Here is a 13,302-nt window from a genome sequence, read left to right on the forward strand (position 1 = left end):
AGTTAGTATCTTAAGGGTTAAAGGTTAAAGTTCATGACAATACAACAAGATAGAACACTTATGCCTCTGGGGGATTACCCAGAGAAAGCCTCTTTTCTTTAAAAAGAATGTGGCAGCACAGCTTAGGTTTGCAAAGTCGTATCTGAACAAATGACAAGACTTCTGGAACAATGTCCATAATGCACAAAAGTATACAACACGTTCTTACTCCCAAAGCGTTACGCTAGGTGACAAATCATCAGTAGACTTCCGGGCACCCAACACGTCCCTATATTACGAGATCGGAAAAATGGAGAAATATGAGAACCGTCTGGAATGAATCTACACATGCACGTTCGTTTAACTTAAATCGCTTTGGAAAACACTATCTAATGTCATTAAAGTGCCGGTTAAGGTTAGGGATAAGGTTATGGTTAGGGTTAGGGCTGGAATACATGGCTGGAACGTGTATTACCGCAGGAGCGTCATTCTACTGGATTTCATCCATAACCCAGTGCGTAGCATAAGAACGCGGAAGGTCGCCTTTCGCCTTCCTCAGGAATGCCTTGAGACTTGACAAATCCTCACTATATTATCAAATTCAAATTCAAATTTTATTTGTCACGTACACAGTCATACACAGTACGATATGTAGTGAAATGCTTGGACAACTGCTCGTGACCTAAAGAGAACAAAAAAGGAAAAGGCTATGAATAAGATAGGAAATAAATATGAAAAATTAAAAAGGGTAAATTTAACTAGGAAGGAATAAAATATAAATTAAGGTTAAAAATGAAATAACTGTACAACACAAATTAGAATGAAGGGTAAATTTAACTGGGAAGAATAAGATAAAGATAAATATATAAATTAAAGTTGAAAATAAAATAACTGTACAACAAAATACACAATACACAATATAGAACTATATAAGAATGTATGAAGAAATCTAAATATAAATAAATATATACACAATAACAGCAGCTGTACAAGTATTAACCGGAAATGAAGAATATAGTGACCAGTGTTGTGCAAAACCAAAGTCCAGAAAGTCCAGTGTGTGTGTAAGAACCATATGTGTGGGTCAGTACTGTGTGGTGGTGTGATTGAGAGACCGTATCGCCTGCGGGAAGAAGCTCCTCCTCAGTCTCTCTGTGTTGGTCTTCAGGGAGTGAGAACAGGCTGAAGTATATCAACACAAATAATTCATACCCAACTGTTTGCATGATGGTGGAGGGGTAATGAGTTATGATTTTTTTTTTGCAGCCACTGAGTCAACCATGAGCTGCTCTGTATAGAAAAGGATTCTAGAGACAAACATGAGGCCAAGGCTAAAGCTTTGGCCAACCTGGAGTCATACAACAGGACAATGATCCCAAGCAAAGCAACAAAATGGCTAAAAAAAATAAAAATAAAATCCAGGTGTTGCAAAGTCCACACGCCCAACCTCACTGAAATTATATGTTGGATTCTTAAGACAACTGTGAACAAATGAAAGCCTACAACTCTGATAAAGTCACACTGAAAATGATTATTTCAAGTTATTGCTCCTAAATGTGGTTCGACATGGAAAAACCTCACACACACTCATTTGTTCGCTTGGTGAATTCACTAAGGTTGGTGCCAATGACTCAAATTATAAAGGTAACAAGACGCCTGTCAGCATCCACCGATCTCTCCAAGTGGTCTTTGTACCAGGATGTAAACACAATTATTTCTGCTGTAAAGTTAAACATTCTAACACGGTGTTATGAGGTCTATGGGGACTGGCTTGGTTTTAGAGCCAGCCTCCAGTGGTCACTAGAGGAACTGCAGCTTTTGTCACTTTGTGCTTGATTTTAAGCAAAACACTTCAATTTTCCAAGACTTGCAGAATATGCAGATGTGTCCAAAAGCCTGATCAAACCACAAGTGAAAATTGAAACCAAAGAGAAAATGAATATGCCGAAGAACAGACTTGATCACCCCCCCTCTAACCTTGTTAAGAGTGAGAACACTCCTCTTATTTGCATTCAGCAATAATGAAGCAACCACAAACAATTACTGCCCACTGAGCCCACTGGGGGGTAGCTTTTAAAACAGATGTGCTTGGGGGGGTTGTTGTATTTTTTTTTTTTCTTTAATCTGATAAAATATCCCATTTAATTTGATTTAATTTGATCAACTTTGGAAATGCATCCAGCATGTTCAACTATTGTTTGGGATAAGTAGGATCCATAATGAATCCATGTTTTCCCAGTTTCTGTTTTTCAGCAAAATGGTCTAAATTTGTAATCTGCACTTCTAGTAGTTTCCTATGTGTACTGTGAAAGTTAACTCAACTAAAAAAAATATTTTTTTTTTTAAAAAAGGTCAGAGGCAACATGTACACTCTTCAAAACTAGACTGAATTCATGCCCAGCCTTTAAATTCATGTAAAACATCACTTCAGAACTAACAAGCTCTTCAGCAGCTCTACAAAATTACTTCAAAGTTTCAAACGTCTCTCTGCAGCGCTGTGGAGTGAAGACTGATGTATTCAAGTGAAGGCTCAGAATAGGCTGTTGCTGACAGAAACGAAGCCATGTAAGTGGCTTTTTTCATCCACTGCTTTAGATATAATGATCTCTGTGAGAAGCTCTTATTTCTCCTATTCATAGGCAGCAACCAAAGTCAACATGAGGACACCGGTGCTACTCTGCAGGCTCTTCATTAATACCTGAAGCAGCCTGTAAAAGCCCTTTCACACAGACAATTATCAGCTGGATCAATATCTCTCAAACACTGACTGCTGCTCTTCTAACCACACATCAAACTCACTGTTTCAAGTCTCTGTGGCCTACTTGCCCTTGGAACACCACCATTCCCCCCTGCACCTCTAAATATGCTCCTACTTCCTTCAACAGAGGTAGCTCTTTCCAACCACTGTTACAGAAGTCATCTCCTGAGCTCTCTGGGGTACTGCCGACCTGTATTCCTCACCCTTGCATGCCAGAGAGATGAATGGCTCAGTCAACTAATGACAGATAACAAGAAGCCCAACCTTTCCTCATTATTCCGGGCTTGTGGTTTTTTTACTGCCATTCCTTTACAAATTACAGTGGAGTAGCTTCAGCGGCTCACAGGTCCAGATGTTGCGCGGCAGCTTCAACACCTGACATTATGTCAGTGCTGCTTTGCTGCAGCACTCTGAACACTAATTGCAGCACTGAGAGCCAAAGTAGCTGTTTGCTGAGCAGCTTTCCTGCTAAGAAATATCTGAAGGTGCAGGCTTAATTGGCTCTTAGTACATGACCTATGCTGTTTAGAGACCAGATGACTGGCTTTTTAAACTTTCATGATTAGAGTTGGAGTGAAGGAGGTAAATTAGCATTCCCGGTTTTGTAGAGTTTCAACTCATTGTTAAGCTGCCTCGTCTAAAACTTTTGGTTCATTCCCAAAGCTCTAATTTTCTGACACCGTCCACTAGCTGTTCAGTACCAAGCAACAGCCAAACACAGTTTGATGAGCTGGTGAACACAGTGGAGTCAGCTCTTTCTGTCTCGAGACCAAAAACATCTAAAGTTCAGTGCAGAGAGAGTAAATCTGGGCTTTCTGTTATCAGGCAGCTACCACAGACTGAAAAAAACAGATGTATCCTGCCGAAGTGGACTGTGATTTTGAAGTATTGACACAGTTACACAAACACAGATTTGAGTTCATGAATTCTTAGTGCAGTATCTCCTCTTTAGAATGTTTTGGCCACGCCATAAGGCATCAGTCACACAACCCTGTTTGATGACCCCCTAGAAACCTCAAATCTCTGTGGAAAAATGTGTATTCCCCAACCACTTGGCAAGTGATTGCTGGAGGCTGTTGGAGGTTGCTAAGTGAAATCAGTGACAAAGGGGGTGCATTGCCAACAACTTCCTTGTGAGTGGTTTAGTCATTTGAAGATTGTTATGAATTCCTGTAGCTTCCATGGAAGACACCAACTTCACTGCAACACTAGCTAAGCAACCACCAAGCGCCTTCAAATTAGAAGTTATGCCTTTTGAATCATGTTAGTTACATCAATAAGGCATAACACTTTTGCATTGCACTTTTCACACAGAACCACTTAAAACATAGCTGGCAAGTGTCTGCAGAAAAATAGGCAGCCAGGCAAACTATGGGCGACTGCAGCAATCTGCTGGCAACCAAAGCAATCCTGCAACCACTCACAAACCAGTCAGGGAATATTCATCATCAATTAGTACTTTCCAGGCGATCACCAATCAGCTTCCAAGTCTATGTGACTGAGACGTTAGTGATGCACATCTTTAAACGCTAATACAATTTATATAGGTGGGTTATGTAAAAGTTCATTTAGTGTGCAGTTGTCACAAATTAGCTATAGAGACTATAACATTTTATACCAGGCTGTAAACACATTTATTTCCTCTCTTGTTGGACATTTTAATATGGGAGTCTGCAGGGGCTGACTCATGCCTGGAGCCCCAAGTGGTCATTAGAGGTACTACAGTTTTTGGCACCACAAACAGGATTATGAGTGAGGGGTAATGCTGCTTTATATCTGCTGGATGTGTAAAAAACACTGAAATGTGTTTGCAGCATCAAGTATAAGTATTAGCATCACACAGCACCTGACACAACTCTATATCATGACAAATTCTCCACTGCAGTCTCTGTTTTGCCAATATTTTTAAGGGTCTTTTGACACTTGTAAATAAATTGTAATTCTGCCGATCTGTCTGGACCATTGCAGGAAGCCAAAGATGTGGCGGCAACAGAATTGATCTGGTTTGTTGCCCTTGTTCTGAGAAACACCCGACTCATTTGCAAAAGCTCTGCCTGAGTGAAATAATTCAGGGCAAAATAACCACCTTCTGTCACTGCTGAGATAAAGCTTGTGCTCCTCTTTGAATAAAATGTGTTTTAATACCCCACCAAAGCTGTAATAAATAAATAAATAAATAAAATAGGAAAAAGTAAATCGATTTTCTGACATGACAAAACAGACTCAGAGCGCCTGTTGATGAAGATGATGATTTGTATCAGTACGCTGCCTGCTGCCTATCATCTATCATTTTTTCTGCATTGTCTGAACTAACAGAGAAGCTCGGCAGCCCTGGACATCTGCCAACACAGACCTGAGCCAAAAGACAGACGGCACAAAGAACAAGGACATTCCTCGCAACAGAGAGCTGGTCGTTGAGAAGGAGGGGGCTGATGGGTGAGAAATAAAACTTGATGATGAGTGGCTGGTCCCGGCCCATTTTCTTTCAACAAACTATCAAATTATGGCCAAGAAGAAACTCAAGTAGTGGGAGGAGCACTGCTTCAAGCCTCTGCAGCCACCCCAGTATGGTTTTGCACAACATGTCCATGTCTAATTCATACTGCATGCGTCTACATGCTAGCAGACCACAGGATGCATTTTTCAGGTTAAAAGGGTTAGTGTGGGAATGTATGACTCATGAGTGCGAGAAGATGTGTTCTTAACTCATTTACTTATAGGAGAAATATCAATTTCAGATCTCCACAAAGGACACAGCACACAAAACCCCTTCTGTTTATATCTTTGGGTTGCCAAAGGTATGATCAAGAATTGGTGCCACTCGGCCCATAAAAGCAACAAAAAAAAAACAGGTTTAAGTTTCCTTTCTTCTTCAAAGGCATCACATTGGGCAGTGTTGCACTGCTCCAGAGCTCCCGCTATGCTCAGTCAGCTCTGCCAAGTGTGCAGGATCCCCTCTATTGGTTCTAAACAGTAACTCTTCAACTTTATTTAGGGGATGACATTGCAAAGAGCTGGAAGCATGTGGCCAAAAATCTGGTTGTTCATACTAAACGTTCTCATTCAGGACATTATAGCCAGCTGATGCATGAAAAAAATGGCACCACCACTGCCAGCATTGCATTGCACTTTGATGACATTTCCGCTTGTTGTGCTCACCCACACAGCAGTCTGTGTATTCTCCCTCAGATTGTTGTCTCATCCTCCTCCATGTTTAATGGCTTAATGTGTTAATTTTATTTATTATCAAAATGTCATTAAAGATATTTCAATCTTAGTACGTGCTATTAGTCTCTTGCTGTTAGAGCAAAAATAAAGTTCTAAACAATTTATGTTCTGCCTTCAACAGCTTGCCTTGGGAAAATCCAGAAGAGACGGGTGGGTGGACGGGTGAAAAGGGAAGGGATAAGAGGTGTAGACGAGGAGGAGGACAGGGGATTGTTTAGCATTGTTGTAGCTCTGTTTACGTTCTAGATTAATGACTGCTCGCCCTCTGTGCCAGGGAGGGTAGGTATGAGGTGGCGGGAAGGGAGCTGCAAGACTGTGTTTACTTTCCAAAGCTGTCGTTGGCTGAGACTCAAGGGTCTGCTGGGGCCTAACATTGAGCAGGAGACACGGCAAGCACCAAGCTATTTCCAGTGGACAAGATAAAGGATGTCCATGTTGCTGTGCTCAGACGTGGGAGGCATGGGGCGCTGGCTAGCAGTAATTGCCTGCTATTATTGTCCCTCCAGGCTTATTGGTGGCATTTTAACCCTGTGGAGACAAGAATAGTGCCTACTCCTATTTTTTCACTCATACTCTAGCATTCCTCTTTCAAGTTCACAGCAGCTTTTCCATGCATAACGCACCATAAAATCTGCATCACCGGTCATGTAAAGCGTGGGCATTTTACTGACAGCTTTTTAGAAAGCTAAACTATTGTTAAAGGGCTTCCTTACTTTATGATGCAACAGAGGGAGAGCCAGTAAAACTTCGAGGATGCCAATTAACAAGGAAAAACATGTTTCACATGCATGTATGGAAATTTTGAAGCGGTAGCCATCGAATCCTGACAACATGTGAAGTCATCTGTCACTCTCGCAGAGGTTGTTTAAAATTGTGCGTGTTCTCTCTAATGTAACCACGCTGCTTTAAACTCCAGCACTTTATCAGCACTTTGGAAAAGTCATGCTTTTGTTATTATTAACAAGGAAAAACCACCAGACATCAGAAAGAGTCATTTTCACAGTCTGTTCGCCATCACATTCATCTCAGCATGAAGCAGCGAGAAAGTGGTTTCCAAAGTGAGCATCAGGGACTCAGGAGTCCTTCGAGCACTTTTAAAGTCTCCAGGGAAAAGTCTGAGAAAATATTTCGTTTCATCCTTCATTAGGCCTGACATTTATTTAAATAAAAAGAGCATTCATGAACCATTACCTGCTATTTTTTTGTGTGAAATTGGACAATAAGTCAAGCACTTTTCCATAAACAATCTTTGATAACAGCAGCATCCCTGGAATCTTCCGATATAAAAAAAAAAAAAAACAGAACAAGTTGATTTAACATAAATTATAATAACCCGACTAAATGAGGCATATTACAGAGATATGGTGAAGAGGATTTAAAAAGAGGTTTAGATTATATACGACAATAACAATAAAATATAGCAGATTTTTTCAGTAATAACGCAAATATTTAACTAGTCAATCATATGGCAGCAACTCAATGAATTTAGGCATGTAGACATGGTTTGTATTTCATATCACGCCTCAGAAGGTGATTTAAGTGATTGGGACATTTTTGTTGATGCTAGTTGGCCTGGTCTGAGTTTTTCATGCATTGCTGATTGGATTACTTGAACTTTTCAACAACCAACAACCAGAAAATGTTTTACAGAGATTGGTCAAAAAAAAGAGAAAATAGTGGGTGGAAGTTCTCTGGGTGAAAATGCCTTGTTAGTGGCAAAGGTCAGATGAGATTGGCCTCCCTGCTTCCAGCAGATAAGAACAACGAGAACAACAGCAACTCAAATAACGACTTATTATGACCAGGCATGCTGAAGAACATCTCTGAACACAAAACACATGAAACAAATGGAAGCAGATGGGATACAGTAGCAGAAAACCACAATTCACACAGCCTCACCAAAAGTGGATAATAGAAGATTGCAAAAACATTGTTTGGTCTGACAAGTTTATATCTGCTGTGACATTCGTCTGGTTGGGTCAGAATTCAGTGTAAATGACATGTAAATAGGTTTCCATTCTGCTTTGTATCAACGGTAAAAGGCTGGAGGTGATGTAATGGTGTGGGGAATATTTCCTTGGCAGCTTGAGCCCCTCTGTTTTCTGTTGCCTACATTGTAGACGTTTTATGAGTTGTCCTGCCTGAGTTCCATCCTCTACACCAGCAGAGTACTGCCTATTCATCACAATCCATCACTGTACAGCAAACTAATGTGTTTATCCTGCACTAACCTGCAGAGTATTTTCATGAAATCTTTAACAACAGTTAGTCAACCTCAGTTTGATTTACAGCAGGTTTCACAATACGAAAAACCACATCGTCACATGTACAGACCCAATATCTAATTTAAAAACACGAGGACTTACATGTAAGCTTTAAATTTCCAATTTATCAAATATCAATGAGCAGTACTTACCTTTAAACATAACCTCTCCTCTTCCTCTCCTCTCCTGTCCCATCTTTCTACATCTCGGAGTGAACTTAGCTGTCTTTTCTCTCCCTGTGAAAAACAGCAACTGGACCTTTAGCTAGCAACACACTGTCTGACAAACTGCACACAAAGAGTTCGTGTGTGCGGATGTTTGTTGAGCTGATAGAAACGTAGTATTTGAAATTTCCTGCCATTTAAAACGTTATTCCCTTTGTGCTCCTCTTGCTCCTTTTTTGTGGAGCTAGCTAAATGCTAAATGCTAAATGCTAATGGACGTTAGAACTCCTGGTTGTTGGGCCGGTGCTCTGAGAAACCGTCTTACCCATATTATAATTTGACAGTGACTTGTGACCAGAGATGGGAAGTAACGCGTTACTTGTAAGGGATTACAATTGCAAAAACGGCAATTAGATTACCGTTACTTTTCCCGTAGGAACGCTGCGTTACTGCGTAACTAAAACCGTGATTTGTTTGCGAGAATGTCTCATGACAGTGACATAAGCAAATGTGACATTGTTTAAAGCGTGGAAGTACTGACCTTACTTTAAGTTTGATTCCATAAAAAGTGACAAAAACATTAGTGTCCGTTGTGCGTGGGAAGAAAACTTCTTTTTACAGCGAAAAAAAACCCCTTACTTCCAAGCAAGGTGCCACGACGTAATGGGAAATTCACAGAGAAACTCGTGGATTCTTCCACTGACCGCCGCGGCACACCTGCACCAGGGTAAACCTCCGCCTACCCTACTCCTGCTTTACAGGTGAAAATAGAGCAAAAGGACCGCTAGTCTTTGATTTTATTTATTTTCTGCTGTGTTTTACTTGCATCTATTTGAAAGAGTGAGTGTAAACACACACAAAAAAAATTATGTGCTGGAATGTGCAGAAAATAGGTTTAAATATTAAACAAATTTCTTCCAGTCAGAGAATGTTGCATATAATTAAATTTTTGCTTGATGCATAAAGTTAAAAGATTAAAACGAATAAAACAAGTTTTAAAAAGGGACCTTTCCATTTGATTACATTTTGTATGATGGATTATGTAGAAAAAGTAGAATTGGGCTGAAAGAGCTATTGCTTTATCGCCTATTCAGGTTGTAAATCGTGTTTTTAAAAAGTAACGAAGTAAATAAGTAATCAGTAAAGTAACAGGATTACTTTTGGGGGGGAAGTAATCAGTAATTAGTTACTGATTACTTTTTTCAAGTAACTTGACCAACACTGCTTGTGACTAATACAAACCCTAACCCTAGCCCTAACACTAACCATAACCATAAGAAATCTTCACAATGGGTTAAAAAAATGATGTATATCTGGGGTCTGTGTTACACGCATGCGCAGCGTGTGAGCAGAAACAACGGGTGGGATGGTTTGTGAGGTAGATTCCCAGAACACCGGCCCACATTAACCCCTGAGTGTGGCACACGGTTTTGCCTCTTTTATCTCTCTTTATGCCACATCCGCTGGTGATCAGTACATGAGTAGGATTGCTTGCCATGTGTTAATGTTTAGCTTCAAATTGATTTAATGTTTGAAGGCCCAAGGTAACTTAAAATAATAATTCCCCTTAAATTCCTTAAATGGAAAGTAAAGCGCCAACTCACTACACTTTTTGTTGCCAGAAAAATAACTACTCAAATAAAGTACTGATACCTGAAAATTCTACTCTTCTAAGTATTTGCACTGCTTTATTTCCCACCTACAACCCTGTGACTCAAAAGCTCAGGGTCAGTCTTGTCTTAATGCTTTGAGACCATTTTTTCTACCCTTTGCTCTGTATGATGTAATACGGGGGAGATTTCCCAAATTTGGTCATCTCAGGCACTTTTAAATATGCACACAGAAGCCCCACCCATGTACTCCTCAAACCTTTTGCTCTTGAGGGGCAGCCAGTCAGAAGAGAGTTCTCTGGAAGGCCGAGTGCCCTTAAAGTAACAGGAGCTAAAATAGCTTCTTTCAGAAGTGTGAATCCTGCAAAGCTGAATAAAAATGTTTCACTGGAGATCGAAATTAGCATAATGGGTCACCTATAAACAAACCAAAGAATGGTCACATCAGAACAGAGCAGCAAATTAATACTTCGACAAGTGTGCATGACTGATGTCTGAGATCTGACAGTCCCAAGCAGTTTTCTATGTTGCTGTTGAACTAAAAAGAGTATGAACAGCTTTTCTGATCTTTCCCAATAAAGGAAAAGCACTTCTCCATTGGGCCTCTGTGGAGTAATAAATATTTCAGCTTGTAGTTTGAGACCTTCTTGATGCATTCAATCACCAAACCTTTATTTAAACCGGATAGGACTTTGTTTGTACTAAATGACAGACACCCCACTGAACAGCAGTATCACAGAGGTAGAAACCTCAGTAGATCCCTGACAACCCACCGGAGACAGAGTTGCCAGATGCCCAGCGGGTGTCAACAAGTAGGACAGCTGACTCAGCCTATGGCGTCACAGAGGAAACAGTGGTGAATAAAGGCACAATTTAAAAGTGGTTTCACGCTCTTACATAAACATAACAGTGTAGCGTCAAACACATATGGTTTAATTGTGATTACATTATTTGACTCAGAGGAAACAGTTTACTCTATCCCTCTGTGGCACAGCAGGTTACCAAAAATCCTCCCACATTTTGGTTCCAAGACAAACATTTTTAGGCTCTTCGTGGTTATCGTATTCAAACATGCACCTGTGACGCACATCCCTAGTGTTTCACACGTTGTGCTCAAAAAAGCACAAACAACGACATGTTTACACAGCAAGATGTTGAAACAGCACGCAGACATCTTCCAGGGTCAGTGGGTTACAAGCTGTCCACCGAATATGAGATGTTTCCTTCTGTCTGTTTGAAAAACAGTACAGGTTCGAAGAGGCACGAGAAAATGAAAACAAAGAGTATTCTGAAAGCTTCTGTGTTTAATCCATCCTCAAGGTAGCACTAAAGTACAGATACTGAGAGGGTACGTCACTTCAAATGGAGTTAAAGGTTTGTGTTGCTGAAAGAGTCTGAAAGCAGGCTCTTTCAGCATTATTGTTCTCATGAACGTATCAAAGTCACTGACAACTGGCTTTCTGAGGCTACTAAAAGTATTTTGCTCTTTGCTGTATACATAAATATATAATAGAAGGATTTTGTGTATAACTTTAATGGTGTTATACAGCTATTGATTAAAAATTGAACTATTTTGACTGGTTTGTTTGAGAGGTTTGGGATGGTTACTGTGTGTTGTTGAGGCCCAAAGAGGGTATTCCACTAAAAACCTAAAGACTGCCACAGTCTCCAGAGGCTGACTTGTCTCCAAACACTCTGGTGGAGAACATTTACCTTCAAATGTGTTGGTCACAGCACTAAGGGACAACTTTTATTTTACAAGGCAAACATTGGTTTCCAGACAAATCGTCATCTTCCATGCAAACTTTGGGCAACTGCAGATGGAGGTTTTCACTGCACCAACCTTGTGCAATCAATTTCCCCTACCAGCAGGCAGCAACCTGTCATGGTCCTGAGTCTGTGGACTCAGTGGTTTGATTATTATCTTATGTTTCAGTTTAATTCTTGTTCAGATTTGAGCTCCTTCTGTTCTGTGTCTCTGTGTTCCCTCTATGTTGCCATATCTGATGTCTTCGTGTTAAGTGTAGTCTGTGCGTGCCTGTTGTATTTCCTGTTTTACTTTGATAGTCCCTGTCCTGTGTATAGTTTTGCTTCCCCTTGTCTCGTCAGCTCCGATTTCTCCCAGCTATCTCCCATCCCTGATTCTCCAGCGTGTATTTAAGCCCTTTGTTGTCCTTGTTGCTGGTCCATCTGTGTTCCTCTGCGTGTCATCCTGTGTTTCTCCTTGCCAGTTATGGTTTAAGTTTCTTAGATTTTCCTAGTTTAGGTTTTCTAGGTCTTGGTTCCCACTATCTCTTCTTTTATTAATTTTGTCACCACCTGTAAATAAAGTACACTCGCAGTAAATCAGTGCCTGCATTTGGGTCCTTCGTTCACCACTTCACACGCGCCTGTGACACAACCGCTCACCATCCAGTTGGGGAACACACATTTTATTTTGGTTCCAGTTTTGCTTTTGTTTTGAGCAGTTGAAACATTGTCTTAAGCTAGTTTCATGAAAGAAAATTCAAAGTTGCTGAAACACAAATGAACTTGGGCTCTGACTTTTGCCAAAAAACACAACCATTTGTTCAAAGTCTGGGTTGTTTCAAAAACACTAATGGTCTTTAGGATTTCTTTAATAACTATTTACTGACTAAATGTTGCTGTGAACCTAGAACCAGGAGTCACCAATATTGCAAGATCTTGCCTTAGATAGGTAGTTAATGTTAATGGGGCAAAATCCTGAATTCTAAAGGTCCACAAATCTCCTGTTACTGCTCACTATGCAACACAGGGTATTGCCTCTTATAGCGTCTGACTGAATGAATAATGCTGTTTTAAAGCCAGCCAGTATGACCTGCTGAACTCAATAACATCAAACAAGAGGATGTGAAGAAAAAGTCAGCAAAAATCCAGATGAAACCATGCCAACTTTACTTGTCAGCCACGAATAAACACACAAACACATTTTATTTGCAGCTTCAAGTGAAAAAGACAAATCGTTTCCTCGCCAATCTTCATATTTCCTCATTTTTTTTTCTGTCAGGCAGCCAGGAGCCAAGATTTGTACACTGGTAGAGGGATCTGTAGAGTGATCCCGACATCCTGCGGGGTCAGACACAGTGGGAACAGGCTTTGTTTTCTGCTGAGTGAAGCAGCAGCTTTCAGGTAAGACAGAGAAATGAAGTCATCGTCGGGCTGAGCCAGGTCTGGCTTCCAACATGTTAGCCCGAGGCAAACATCCATCTCTACCTGTCATCATCGGCTTTATCTGCAGGGCCGCAATTCCACCGGGCTCCTTTTAGTAAAAGGTTAAC

At 40.5% G+C, this 13,302-nt stretch overlaps 1 protein-coding gene and 1 long non-coding RNA gene across 2 annotated transcripts in view; both read right to left on the reverse strand.

Annotated features, from left to right (window-relative positions):
- LOC146697585 (uncharacterized) overlaps positions 1-9,344 on the reverse strand; it is a 57,683-nt gene extending 48,339 nt beyond the window's left edge. Inside the window, exons 1-2 of the long non-coding RNA XR_014923422.1 lie at positions 8,935-9,344; positions 8,382-8,465 (exon numbers count right to left, since the gene is read on the reverse strand). This is a non-coding gene — a long non-coding RNA (uncharacterized LOC146697585). The remainder of the gene's footprint in view (positions 1-8,381; positions 8,466-8,934) is intronic.
- Positions 1-13,302, reverse strand: part of fras1 (Fraser extracellular matrix complex subunit 1) — a 299,016-nt gene that overhangs the window by 259,565 nt on the left and 26,149 nt on the right. The window lies entirely within an intron of this gene.

This window comes from Copadichromis virginalis, linkage group LG12, assembly GCF_057382275.1.
Source record: "Copadichromis virginalis isolate Kocher_CV1m ecotype Utaka linkage group LG12, C_Virginalis_male_GT1.1, whole genome shotgun sequence".
NCBI lineage: Eukaryota > Metazoa > Chordata > Actinopteri > Cichliformes > Cichlidae > Copadichromis > Copadichromis virginalis.